Source organism: Notamacropus eugenii, chromosome 3 (genome assembly GCF_028372415.1).
Source record: "Notamacropus eugenii isolate mMacEug1 chromosome 3, mMacEug1.pri_v2, whole genome shotgun sequence".
NCBI lineage: Eukaryota > Metazoa > Chordata > Mammalia > Diprotodontia > Macropodidae > Notamacropus > Notamacropus eugenii.
This window is the reverse complement of record NC_092874.1, coordinates 235,428,026-235,442,738: the sequence shown is the minus strand read 5'-3', so window position 1 is coordinate 235,442,738 and position 14,713 is coordinate 235,428,026. Positions and strand designations below refer to the sequence as shown.

Sequence of the window (14,713 nt, the reverse complement as noted above, 5' to 3'; positions counted from 1 at the left end):
TAAAAAAGTATGATTATAGAATAGCCATTAATAAAATAATACAAAACTGGAAGACAGAATTCATAATTCACACATGAAAATATGCTGTGCCTGGAAAATACAATAGATTAACAAGATTCGCCTGGCTAACCTGAATTGACTTCATAAACATGAACTCTGAGATGGTGACCTTTTATACTACAGAGGCCATTTTAGACAGGAAGCCAAAGAGCATTGCCCTAGTGAATAAAATTTGCCAAAGATCCCAGTCTAAGCCTTTTTGTAACATCTGTAACCCATAAACTAAAGAACTTCATTGACTCTGTAAAATTTTTAAAAACTGAATCCTTCTGAAAATGGAGAGAGAAAAGCAATTCACTGACTTTACCACATGTTTGTATTAATATTTTCAGTGGGGAAATACACAACTATCCTCATACATTAGCATAGTGGCTTTTACTTACAGTCTGATATGTTATAAACCTGTTGCTATAAAATCTAAGAGAAAGTGACATAACTAACCAAAAACCTTGTCAATATCAGTACAGACACATGACTAAAAAAATCAGCAAATATCTAAATTTTATGAGCTTATTCTCTACAAAGTTCAGCAGAACACTATTATTGGAAAGTAACACTCAGAGTATTTGATATACTCATTTCTTGTGTGCTCTCATCTGATTTATAATGTTGTGAGTACCAAGTGAAATTCCTACAGCATGGTATACTCAGAAGACCATGTATCTTCTATGAATCATAGAGTTGTAAAATAGAAATTAATTCTAAAGATAATCCTATCCAAGTCATTCTTTTTTGCTGAAATGGAAACTAAGATTCAGCAAGGTTAAATAACTTGCCCAAAGTTACGCTAAGAGTTAATGATAGAGCTGAAAACTAAGTTTTATGGACTTTTGGTAAGGGGCTTTTCATACTTCACCATTCTCAGAGGTCAATTTGAGATGCTGCATTGCTCCAACCTCTCATTATGTTCTCCCTGGCAGTCCTTTCAGGTTGAACTCAAGGGGAATTATTAGATCATGTTTTGAGGATACCTGGCCACAAGGTACCTTTGAAGGTACATTTAAGGCCACCCATGTTTACAGGTATGTAATATATGCATTAATAATGGAAATATTCCCTTTAGATACTTTTTTCTCCATTGTTTCATGGTAGAGGCAAGACAACCATGGTGTAGTGGAAGAAAGTCATTTTCAAATTCAGTGAGACCTAGGTTAAGTCCCGTCTCTGACAAGACTCTAGGTCTGTATCCCTGGGCAAGACACTTAATCTCAATGATCTCAGCAAACCTCAAACACTTTAAGTGGTAGAAATGTTTCCAATTTGCATCGAGGGAATTTCCTCACCCAGGAATTCTCCATACCAACAAAACAAAGGTCTAGTCTATATTATTCACCTTCATGATAGAGAGAAAAAAAAAAAAAAGTTCTGTCCCCCCCCCCCATTGAAATATTAGTCAAATCTTAAGAATGCTTTTTCTCCCCATTATGTCTTCCACTATGAAAACCATAAGTCATTCACTTAGTGAATCAACAAATCTTTGTTTTATTAATTCATAGATACCCACATAGAAAAATGAGAATCTCTTATTTGGCAGAACATGCAATAGTGAGAATCCAATGCTACCCTAAAAATGCTATTTAGAAATGCTTAGCATAGTGGCCAAAATCTTCTTGCAAATAAAAAGGTAGTTTTAAAACTGTCTCTGGAAAAAAAAAGTCTCTTCTTAGGTTTTCCTATAAAGAACCTTTGATGATAAAAGCTTCTGGTGACATTTTCAGATGATGATAAAACATTCTTTTGAGCAAAAGTCTAGACTTATTTTCAAAATCTATATTCCCTGTCTGCAATATTTCACCCCCCCTTTTTTTTAATCTATTCAAATCTGGCCCATTATCCTATGTTCACTTGAAGTCCCACCTTCTCTACGGATTCTTCACTGACTACCCCTAGTCAAATGTACACCTCCTTTCTTAGAGCTGCCACTGAGACAACCACTTGACCCACGTAATTTTGTTCTTTACTACATACATTCATGAGGGGAAAAAATCAGATTTTCAACGCTAAAAAAATTAACCTGGAGATCACTTAGTCCAGTATCTTTGCTTCATTGAAGAGGAAAGAGAAGCACAGCGGTTAAATGATATTCCCATTGCCAAACAGCTGGCATGCAGGCAACTTGGACTAGAATCTAGGTCACCAGATTTCCAATTCAATACACCTTCCAGTAAAACAAACTACAAAATTTGGACCCAAGGACCGTAGGTCTACCTTAAATGAAAGGGTAATTTTCATAGCCCATTGTCTCTCCATCTTATCCTTCAATTGAAAAAAAAATATTAAATCCCTATAGAAGTATGTAAGTGAAAAAACAACAATAATAGCAGTGTCCAAAAGGGGCTGCCAGGTGGCATAGAGTAGAGTGCCAGGTCTGGAGTCAGGTAGATTCATATTTCTGTGTTCATATCTAGCCTCAGACACATGCTTGCTGTATAACCCTGAGCAAGTCACTTAACCCTGTTTGCCTCAGTTTCCTCATCTGTAAAATGAGCTGGAGAAAGAAATGGAAAACCACTCCAGTATCTTTCCCAAGAATACCCCAAATGGGGTCACAAAGAGTTTGACAATACTGAAATTACTGAAATGACAGAATGAATGCACATACACAATATATACACATATGTGTTGTGTGTGTGCATGGGTGGGTGTGTGTGTGTGTGTGTGTGTGTGTAAGTCTATCACCTCTCTATCAGGAGGTTGGTATCATGCTTCATTTTCAGTTCTTTGTAATCAATTTTAGTCACTCTGTTAATCAGAGTTCTTAAGTCTTTTAAATCTATTATGTATTTGCTATGCTTTTTATTATATAAATTATTCTAATTCTGCTCACTTTACGATGCACCAAATCATAGAAGTCTTCTTCAGATTCTCTTCAAGTATCCACTTCATCATTTCTTATAGCACAATAGTATCCCATTATATTCATATGCCAGAATTTAATCAGACATTCTCCAATGGATGGCCATCCCTTTATTCTTCTAGTCTTATGGTTCTAACATTGATCCCCAGACACTGGAAAAACAGCAAAAATTCACAGTTATTCAGCACACTAACATTTACAAAGCACTTTCTTCACAATGACCTTGTGAAATGGGTGGATAGCTTTTAAACCCATTTTTATCAGTTTAGGTTTAGGAAGATTAAGTGATATGCTCAGGGTCAAATACCAGATAAATTAGGTTAAGCCCAAGACTTTTGTTTTTAAATCTAGTACTCCTAAAGGTCTCCTAACTGCACCTTCTCATTGTGGTCTGTTATTTAAGAACTAAGGTCACATCATAGGTTATACTTCTGCCCTTAAACATTCTTCTCCATTTAGGAACCTGGTTACAGAAAAGGGAGAAGTAGATTTGAGATGGAAAGGTAATTTGAAGGCACAGTTTAGAAGAAGAGGATGCAGATTACTACAAACTTCCATCATAAATAGTGGATTCAGGAGTGACATTATATTCTAATAACTGTCATGAAAATCTCCCAACTTGTGGGTTATACTGTAATAACATGATTAAATGTATTGTGGCTGTCTGTTGCTATAGCCACAGGGACTATTAAAGGCAGCTTAATGTGCTGTGGATTTTTCATTACCATTTGTGAAATCAAGAGAGGTTACTTCTTTTGGTTCTAAAGACATTACAAAAAACATTAGAAATGCACAAGCAATGTGATAATGGTGTTTAAGGGAACATTAAATCTACTGGCTAGAACACTGCTCACATAAGATAATGTTTGATGTTCTTCTTAAGAAAATAAGAATTCATCCAAAATAAGGATGAATTGAAGATAAAGTAAAAATGTAAAGCTTCTACAAAATAAAGTTGTCTAATTCAATTCTACAAACAGAAACCTACACAGAAAATCATAACCTTTCATAATAATTCCAAGACATTGGCACCTGGCATCAGTCCCAAAGCACTGTCTTCCTTTTAAAAAAGTCACTTTATTATATGAGGTAGATTTTAATCATGTACTCATTTTTTCCCCTGAACCATATTTTTCCCTAGGTAAAACAGACTTCTTCAAATTTCTTCCTGGAAAGTAGACCCCAGGAGTTTCATTGTCCTTTGTTTTTAACCACCTGCACACAGGCTCCAGCCTTATGAATGAGCTCCTCTCTCCTAAGAATCCAGCTGGGCTCACAAAGGGGGAAGGTACACCATCCTCTGTTTATAGGCTATCCAGCTGTACTTCATTTACCTGTTCGAATGGACTTTTTTTTGTCATCACAATGATTTCTCCAATTTACTTAGGGTTTTTACTTCATCTCTTACAGTTTTAAGTTTCTAGAAATACACTAGAACTATTTTTTAATATGGCTTTTTAATATATGACTTCAAAAGTACTGAGCCCAATAATGTCTCTGAGCCTAAAAAGGCTGATACAATATGGTTAGTCTATGAGATAGTTTTTAGTCTGAACTTTAAACACCAAAATTAAATAGAGATTTCACAATAATTGAAAAGGACTGTGCTGACTCCTATTTTTTTTTTTTTTTTACTTTAGTATAAAAGAGAAAAACTATGGAATAGTGGAAGGGGAGAGCAGACTTCTATCAGGAAGACCTAGATTGAAGTCCTGCCTATGAAACAAACTGGTTATGTCACCCTAGGTAAGTCACTTAACTTTCCACATCCCAGTGATCGCCCCTAGAAAACTCTATAGGGTTGCAAGTTCCAGTCTGCACTGGCAGAGGGATACATCCTAATAGGAGCTTTCTAGACCAGGGTTGGGGAACCTGAACCCTTGAGGCCACATGTGGCCTTCTAGGTCCTTGGGTGCAACCTTTTGACTGAGTCCAATTTTTACAGAACAAATCCTTTTATTAAGGGGATTTGTTCTGTGAAGTTTAGATTTAGTCAAAAGGCCACGCTCGAGGACCTAGAGGGCTATATGCAGCCTAACCCCTGCACTAAACCAATGAAATCATGAATCTGATTAAAAAAATAGAAAAGAAACCATAAAAACTCTCTCTCTCTGTATATACATACTATATATACATACACATACATATATACATGCATATATATACACACACATACACACATGCACACACACACACACACACACACATATATGCAGAGATATACACATGTGCATATATACACATACAATATACATACATACATATATACATACATGTATATCAACACATTTCACTCAAAAGCATGTGGGAAGGCTGAAATTTCCTATTTATGCAATGGGAAAAGTAAACATTAATCTGAATATTAATCAATTCAGAAATAAGAACACTTATGTTCTCTGGAAAAGACATCAATCTATCCTAGAAGGAAACTTGAAGAACTGATGAGTAGGTAGGAATAAGTATTGAAGAAGTATATGATTTTGCTCAACTAATTTCCCTGCCATAAGTAGTCTGGGGTGCACATGCACACATGCACACACACACACACACACACACACACACACACACACCCCTACCTGACTGTGGACACATGCATACACATGTGTGGTTTATCTTAGCCTTTGATTTCATTCGTATAGAGACCTTATGACATAAAAACTCCATGAAAGCAGACCAGAAAGTACTCTGCATTTTACAGTCTTAGAGAGCTGCCGAAAAACATGAAGTTATTAGTGCTCCATTGTCAGAGTATGACAGCATCTTCCCGACTACAATTCCAAGTCGTTCTTTATCTCTCTCATACTCACATTCCCTCTCTCTCTTCTCTCTGTCCCCTTCTCTCCATGCCTCCTTCCCTCTGTCTCTCACTCTGCCTATAGTCTCTGTATCCCTATCTCCATCAGACTCTCTGTCTCCTTTCTTCTCATAATATATAATCAAATAGTATGTTTGTATACATACATACAAAGAGAGAAAATGAAGGCATGTATATTTGTATGTATGTGTTCATCCTTCGCTGCCGAAGAAGACCATGCCATCAGAGAATTAATGACATAACTTGCACTTGACTTTGTTTTGAGTGGGGGAGGGCTGTGCAAGGTCATCAGCCTCACTTCTCCTCCAGAACCATCTTAATCCAGTGACCAGATATTCATCAGGATGAGTGGAGATGACCCAGGATGAAGCAATTGTGGTTAAGTGACTTGCCCAAGGTCACATAGCTAGTGAGTGTCAAGTGTTTGAGGTGAGATTTGAACTCAGCTTCTCCTGACCCCTGCACTGGTGCTCTATCTGCTGCACCACCTAGCTGCCCTATTTGTTTATGAATATAAATGCGAATACATGTGTACATCAGTACATAAACATAATGTATATATGTATATATGTGTATATATCTATAAGTATAATTTCATAAGATCCCATAACCATGCCTACATATGCCAAAAAAGCATTGTTTGATGGAATGAGAGAGAATTCATCTCAGAGGCAAGAAGACCTGGATTCAGTTCCTGTCTCTATACTAGCCTTGAGAGGTTTAAGAACTCTCCATTTTTAAGTAAAGAAAATAATGACCTGCATTTCCTCCTGACAAACAGGTCCCTAAACCTAAACATAGATGTGTGTCTGTCTCTGTGTGGATGTGTGTCTGCCATTAAATCTCTCTGAAGTGTCAAAGGATCACAGACTTTCAAAGTTCCTCCTGGAAACAGACACAGTGTTTTGTAACCAGACATTGCCCCAGCTTATTCAGAGGGGTTTACCATCACCAGAAGCTTTGCCACAGGATGGTGAGTAATTGAGTCATGTAACTGCTCAGGAATGCAATCTACTTGGGCATAGCAGGGCTGAGATCTACAGTTGTACAGTGTATCATATGTTCTCCAACTATTTATACCTATGCCTACATAGACAGTTAGATGGGGCAGTGAATACAGAGCTGGGCTTGGACTCAGGAAGCCCTGAATTCAAATGTGACCTCAGATTCTGACCAGCTGTGTGACTCTTGGCAAATCACGTAACCTCTGTTTAACTCCATTTCTTCATCTGTAAAATCGGGATAATAACAACACCTGCCTCCCAGGGCTACTGTGAGAATCAAATAAGATAATAATTGTAAAGTGCTTAGCACAGTCCTTGGCACATGTTTTTGTTCAGTCTTTTTTAAGGCATATTCCACTCTTTGTGACCCCATTTGGGGTTTTCTTGGCAAAGATACTTCTGCAGCTCATTGCACCAATGAGGGAACTGAGGTAAATAAAGTTAATTGACTTGCCCAGGGTTACACAGTTAGTGTGTGTCTGAAGCCAGATTTGAAGTCAGACAGATGAGTTTTCCTGACCCCAGGCCTAGGACTTTATGCACTGGGCCATAGCTTCTTTGGCACTTAAGAATCGCTGTGTAATTGTTAGCTGTTGTTGTTGATGTTTATTACTAAATGCATATATACATACATGAATTGCATATACATGTGCACGTGTATATGTCCATTTTTATGTACATGTTAACATCATTGACCGATGATATCAAATAAGAAACAAAACCATAAAGAAAAATTCCAAAGCATTGGCAACTCTCATGGAAGATGTTCAGTGAAAGAGGAATTCCCTGTGTGTAGTCAGATCCTTTAAAATCTACTATTTTCAAATGATATTGGGTGAACTGCTTTATGCCTCAATATATAATAAGACAATGCAGGAAAAGCAACCACCTAACTGAAGTCCAAATACCTACAGCCTAGATTATGAAATGATACAGTTGTTTGGTCAGTTTATTGAGTTAATAATTCATTATTTGGGACAGGAACTGCATATGGTGAGTATGGTTCTATGGAGAGTGAGTTGCACCCAAGACTAAATCAGAGGAAAAGATCAGGCAGCTTTGCATTTGAGAAAACCATGCTTTCAAGAAGTCCAAGCTGTTCAATGTGTTTAACGTATTGGTTAACCAAAAAACAAATGAGTAAATAAACATTTTTCCCAGTGATTCTGTGTGGTTGAACATATTGGAAAATCAAAATCTCTAAAGTTGCAACTGACCCAAAAAACATTGGAAAGACACATGATACACACAAGTAAGCTGCCAGGGAAAACATCAACAAGACATGCAGCAAAGGAGGTTTGTTACCCATTATCAAGAGCACAGGAAAGTGGATATAAAGTCTAAGCTCTATAATAAAGACACCACAAGGCACGGAACCCTAGAAGGAAGCCTGTCACTCTGGGTAGATGTTCTACGCTTGAATGCATGAGAGAACACGAGCAAGCATCACCTGAGATATGTTGTCATCTCAATCGATTGAGGGAATATCCACAGCACTGAGTTTACAGATTCAGCAAAACACTAGAGTTGATAATTATGTATTAACATAGGTAGGTATACTAACATGCATATTTATGCATATATCAATATTTATGCAGGCATTTTTGAAGATGAAGTATTAAAAAAAAACATGTGATAGAACATGCAAAAGGTTCCTCAAGTCAAAGTGTTCCTTCCCTAATCCTTTGCTGACGACAATCTAGTTGAGCAGTTCCAGCCCCTACCTCTGGAGTCCCAATCTGGAGCTATTTTTAAGATAGCTGATCTCAGACTTTCACTCATCTGGTAAATATCTGTCAGGCCAAAATAATTCTGGACCTGTCTGGGGTTGAGAATCCACTTTGAGATGAGAGGGGACAGCTCCGGCATATAGTTGGTTTTCCAAATGGCTTTTAATATACATTTGTTGAACCCCTATCAATTTGCCATGTAACTTTTATTAATATGTTAATGTATGTAGCCTTTATTGAGCTATCACATTATAAGGATGTGAATATATGAATATGGCTTGGTTGATTCAGAACACTATTTATGGATTGAAGGGTTGGCATAAGAATACTGGATCACCTCTTTGTAAAAAAAAGTGTGTGTATATGTATATGTGTGTGTGTGTGTGTGTGTGTGTGTATGAATAAAATTTTACTAATCACAATCATAAGAAAAACAGCAATTACACTTGGTATATTTGTGGGTTTGCCAACCTTGATCACCCTCTATATTACCATGATTCAACTTTCTAAATTAGGCCAAGAATGCCATTCATTTGTAGGCCACTAATTAAAATGGAGAACCGGATTCAGAGAAATCAGATAAAAGAGCATCATTGTGACAAACCAAAAGGACATACTCACAGATTAGCTCTCTAGGCACAAGCAGCCTTTTCTGTTCCAAGATTCAGCTTGAATGTACTTCATAGGAAAGCATTGCACTAGGATAAAGGCCTGCAAAAATAAAATAAAATTAAAAAAAAAATCAAAGACCATACTAAATGAGAGAGAGATACATAATGCTGGAATAAAATGAAATGTAGAAAAGTTTATTTCTTTTGATGTGCAAAAGTACTAAGGGAATGAGCATATCTGGAGTAGCCGACTCCTCTTGGTCATCTCCTCTGGACTTGTCATTCTCCGCTTATCCTGTGAGCCCTCTGTTTTAGATATTTAAATGACTAATGAAGGGTGCCAGCGGATTTAGTTGTAGGATTTGGCACCAGCACTAAGGTCATCACTGGGGTCTTGTGACTTGATTCTTGGCTCACCTTGTCCTTTCTAGCACATATTCTTGTGCTCTAGGTGAGATCCTATGAGAGCACAGAAGACCCGGGGTGCAATAATTAAAGTTTGGATTTATGGTAAAGCACCAGTACTGGAATGTCAAAACAGTAAATTAATTTACTTTTTAACTATTTATTTTTACTCTTTTATTTGTATCTTTTTTTATCTATACATTGCATATGAAATACTGATCACATTACTTTCACCTGAAAGAAACAAATATTAAGCTCTTTCCTTACCTGATTTACATTTATTTAATAACTTCATAATTCAGATTATTGCTTCTGTCTGCTAAATGGTTTCCCCCACCTCACGTCCCTCCCCATCCAGGGCAGCCTACATGCTGCTGCAAAAGTAATTTTCCTAAAGTACAGATCTAACCATGTGACTCCTGTACGCAAACAATTCCAGTGGTTTCTGTGACTCCAGGATAAAGCATGATCTCTTCTGTTTAGCTCTGAAAGTCCTTCACAACCTGCCTACCTCGTGTCTTTCCAGTTTCATTGGGCGTTACAGTCTTGCTTGTGCTCTGTAATCCAGTCAAACTGGCCTCTCAGCAACTTGCACAGGACGCTATCTACCCTCTGCACATATTTGCACTGTCCCCTCCCTACTCCATGCATGAAATACAGTCTCTTTTCACTTCTGTCTCAGAGAATGTTTATCTTTCTTCCAAATTTAGCTCAAATTTCACCTTGCGCATGAAGTTGTCCCTTATTCCCCCTAACTATTAGTACACTCTCTCCTTAACTATTTTGTGTTTAACATATACACACACATGTACGTATACATGTATACATATGCACAATGCATATATACATGTACACATGTATGTATACACACATTTACATTTATTTTCAATATATCCGGAGCTATAGTTCTATTTAATGTATACATATGTGTATGTGTAAATAAAGAAATATATAAAGTGTGTGTGTGTATGTGTTTATCTAGGCACAACAAACAAATCCAACTTTCAAAGGAGTTTGAGATCTAATGGGGAGGCAATAGGAACATGGCCAAATATGCGCATAAACACATATATTTACTTAACTGTATCATATATATTTATGTTTCTTCTTTTTTGTTGTTTCTGAGTATAAAATTATATATAAATAACATCAAATATAAACAAATAGATATGTGTGTATGCATAGACACATACATATACACATATACAATGCCTAGCATATAGTAGGTGCTCAATGTGTGAGATATGATATATACATACACATATTATATATCCATACACCCCAGTTGCCTCCCCATTAGAATGTAAACTCCTTTCAAAGACTTTCTCATTACTCATACTTCCAATCCCAGTACTTATAATACCTGGTACATAATTCATGTTTAACAAATCCTTGTCAGTGAAAAACAAATCTCTCATTTTTATTCATATATCCATAAAACATTATGTAGAGAATATTTGCCTCTGAGTTAAAAGACCTGAATTAAGGGCCCATCTCCACTTACTAGCATGTTGAGCTGTGCCTCAGTTTCCTCATTTATAAAATGAGAATATTACTGCACTCCTAGAATTATCCTTAGGATGAAATGAAGAAATATGCATATTATATATCTAAGTGTATCATGATGATGATTTTAGGATCAACTTAGAACTAGAAAAGACCTCAGAGGGCAACACTTCATCCCCTTTACCTCCCAGATGAGAAAACTGAGATCCGCAAACATTAAGTGACTGGCCCCAGATGACACAAGTCTGAGACAGAATCTGCATCCAAGTTCTTTAATCCCAGAGCCAGTTCCTTTTCCATATGATCATAACAATTATATATTCCAAATACAAAAGGATTCTTACATTTGTTTTGGTCTTCTAAAGTCACCAAGATGTCCCTCCTAATAATTAATACCATGTACAAAAGTCAGTGCCTGTAGCTTTCTGATAATTCTTTGGGATATTTTCTGATAGACAATACCAGGGAAATCTCTTCCTTATGGAAGAAAGCAGCTACTTTTGTAGTTACTTTAATGGAAAATCAATAAGCTTTATTGCATTATTATGGAGAAGTTTGTAGGCTCAAACATATTATTTGAAAGGGTAAGGTAAAAATCAACATAAAGGAAAAATGACAAGAAGGCAAGAATCTAGATTTCTCAAACTCTTAAGGTCTGATTAAATATCTAAACTCTTACCCAATTATTATTTTCATTCGGTTGTGTCTGACTCGTTGTATTTTCACATGTTTTAATACAGTAATTTGCCATTTCCTTCATCAGAGAAGCAAGGCAAAAAGAGGTTAAGTGATTTGCCCAGGGACACACAGTGAGTATCGAAGACTACATTTGTTTCCAGGACCAGAACTCTGTCTATTCACCGAAACACCTAGTTGCCTCCAATTACGACTGAGTAAAAAAAATGAATTTTTAAAGATCTTTTGGAACTAGTATGAATTAATATAGATTTCACAGAGGAGCAATTCTAGAATTATTCTCCTGTAGTTTCAAAATCCAGTGGTGACATGAATTTCTATTCATAAAATGTACAATAGTTTCCTTGTAAATCAACATCTCAGATTTCTAGTTAAAAACTTGACTTCACAAGCATTTTTCAATCCTTTAATGATAATCCCTACCTCACAAGTGAATGATTATAAAGATATTTAGATAAAACTCTATTGTTACATAGGCATTTTTGAAAAATGCTAAATGAGCATGTCCCAAGAAAAAGAAAGAAAAAGTATGATTGATTACATAAATGCCCTGTTTAATTACTAAGGGAAAAAACAAGACAAAGAAAATACTACATTTATTAACAGAAATATATGTATACATACATATATATTCATTAATAAAGTTCAATTTATATCAACACTTCAAGACAAAGATGTATTTTATTTCAAGTAACCATATCAATATTGAACAAAATATTTAAAATTCATCATCATACTGTTTCTCAGGTGGGATAAAAAATAATTACACTGCTTACAAGCAGAGATTCTTGCCTTTAACCTAGCAGCATTATCAAATCATGTCTGTGAATTCTCACAGCTCTTTGAGCTTTGGGAATAATTGATTTCCTTGGACAAAATATTCATTAAAAGTTTCATATATGATTAAGCATTTCATGGCAGTTGTGAGCATTAATAATAAAACTAAAAATAATTTCACAACTCACAACCTTGTATTTTTAAATACCTGTCCCTGTTTTCCTTCCCTCCGATTCAATGTGTTTGCTTTGGAAGCAAACTGCCGCCACTTGACTGAGCTGCACTTCAAATGAGTGACTAATGGTCTAGAAAAACAAACAAAAACGTATACCTTGTCAAAGGAATAAGTGGTCAGACTCTACCCTAGGCCTGTTTCATCCGGACCAGGGAAACATGGGGCATGTGATACTCTTATGGCAACCAGGAATAACTTTCCTAGTGCTATTTAAATGAGAGACATGTGGCCGAACATACTTTTAGATATCCACTAACAAAACCATTATTTCAACTGTACACAGAGGCTAAAGTTGTCTCTACAAGTCACGAGAAACAAAGGCTGGTTAGCCAGAACTACCACACAAGTGCCTACTTTGGTAATCACATGGAGAAAAGAATTTGTGTGACTGGTTTCAGCACCTCTGTCCTATAAAATACAAAGGAAAAAGAAATCCTGGCAATTTCAGCCCAATGTCCCAATAGCCAGTCACCTATTAGTAAGAAAGATAAATTTGGACTCTCAACAACTCTAAGCAAATGCGATAAAGTTACATGAGATGAATATTTGAGCTAAGGAAATGCCTTTTTAAAAAGCAGACTGTGAAAAGCACCTTGGAATGAAAATGGAGTAATAAAACACTGGAGCAAATTGTGATTTCACTTGTTTGTCTAAGAACTGGCATATATACCATAAAAATTAGTAAGATTTGGTTCATTTCTGAAAGTAAGGAAGGTGTTACTAAGATTCAGTAGTACCAGAGTTTAAGGAAATTTATTGAATTTATTGAAATTTATTGAAAATTAATGGAATTAAGATAGAAAATAAATTTATTTTACATGAGTATGTATATATATATATTTGCTTTTTCATTGGGCTGGGAAGGGGGAGGGGAAAGGAAGGACAGGGAGAAAATTTGAAAGAATAAAAAGCCTCTATGCTTTAAGACATTTTTCAGAAAAAAAAAGATATAAAAAATTTAAGAATAAAAACAAATTTAAAAAAAGAAAATTAATGGAATTAAATTATTGTAGTAACTTTTTAGCAAGTGGCCAAAGCATCCTGTATCAGAGTAATGAGATATGTCTGCCAAGGTGTCGTGGTCTCATCTTTCCTTTTCTTCCATGACGGGGAACACATGTGACCTATACACAGAACTTACTCTTACTTTTGTCTTTACAGAAGAGCTTGCACTTAATTTCCATTCAAGTGAAGGGAACTGAATCCTCTGAGCCTACAACTGACTCATTTCAGCATCAGATTAAAGTGAAAGAATTTGGACTTTCATTATATAAATAGGAAAATGCTCGTAAGTCCTTTCTATCTTATTCTCTGAATGGAAATATATTAAAAACCTCTTTTTAGTGAAAATTAAAAATATTAAGAAGTATTAAGAAGTAAGAAGTCTGAGACTTTTCTTTAAGACCTTAAAAAAAAAGGTCTAAATACTGTTTCCCGACTCCCAAGTCTGAAACTGGATTAGATTTAGAGCTAGTACTAACCTTGTAGGTCTAAGTCTAAGCTCCTCATTTTACAGACGACAAGACAAGAGAGTTTTGTGTGACTCTCCCAGGGTCATATGGCTTACAACCAAGGTATGATTTGAACCCAGGTGTTCCGCACTACTACTCCAACTCTCAATCCACTTCAGTATTTCTCCTGCCCAAAATGTTGGTTTCTATTTAATTTTAATTTATACCATTTCAGTTTTATTTTATTTATATTTTCTGTTTCCTTGTCCGCACATATGTTATCTCTGCTCCCCTCACCCAAGTAGTTCCTCAGGGGATGAGGTGCAGAAACAGTTAATTTGTGCATTCCCCTCACCCAACACAGTGCCTTGCCTATTGCAGGCATATAATGAACACTTGATGAATTTATTTTGCAAACAAGGAAAAAATGCCTTGAAAGGGCAGGGACTTGCCCTAGACCAGATCATGAGTGTGTGCTATGTATTTTCAAGCCATACATCTTAAAGGCCACATATGTTTATCTGCCAGCTTACATAGCACAAAAAGATTATAAATACATAAATCTC

At 36.1% G+C, this 14,713-nt stretch overlaps 1 protein-coding gene across 4 annotated transcripts in view; it reads right to left on the bottom strand.

The window, feature by feature from the left end:
• Positions 1-14,713, bottom strand: part of SLC16A7 (solute carrier family 16 member 7) — a 218,673-nt gene that overhangs the window by 135,974 nt on the left and 67,986 nt on the right. For 3 of the 4 annotated variants that reach the window (XM_072655235.1, XM_072655234.1, XM_072655237.1), the window contains one exon: positions 9,088-9,177. The gene's annotated coding sequence lies outside the window, so the exon portion shown is untranslated. Of the gene's footprint in view, positions 1-9,087; positions 9,178-9,993; positions 10,316-14,713 lie in introns of those variants that run through there. The other variant, XM_072655236.1, reaches the window with a different exon arrangement.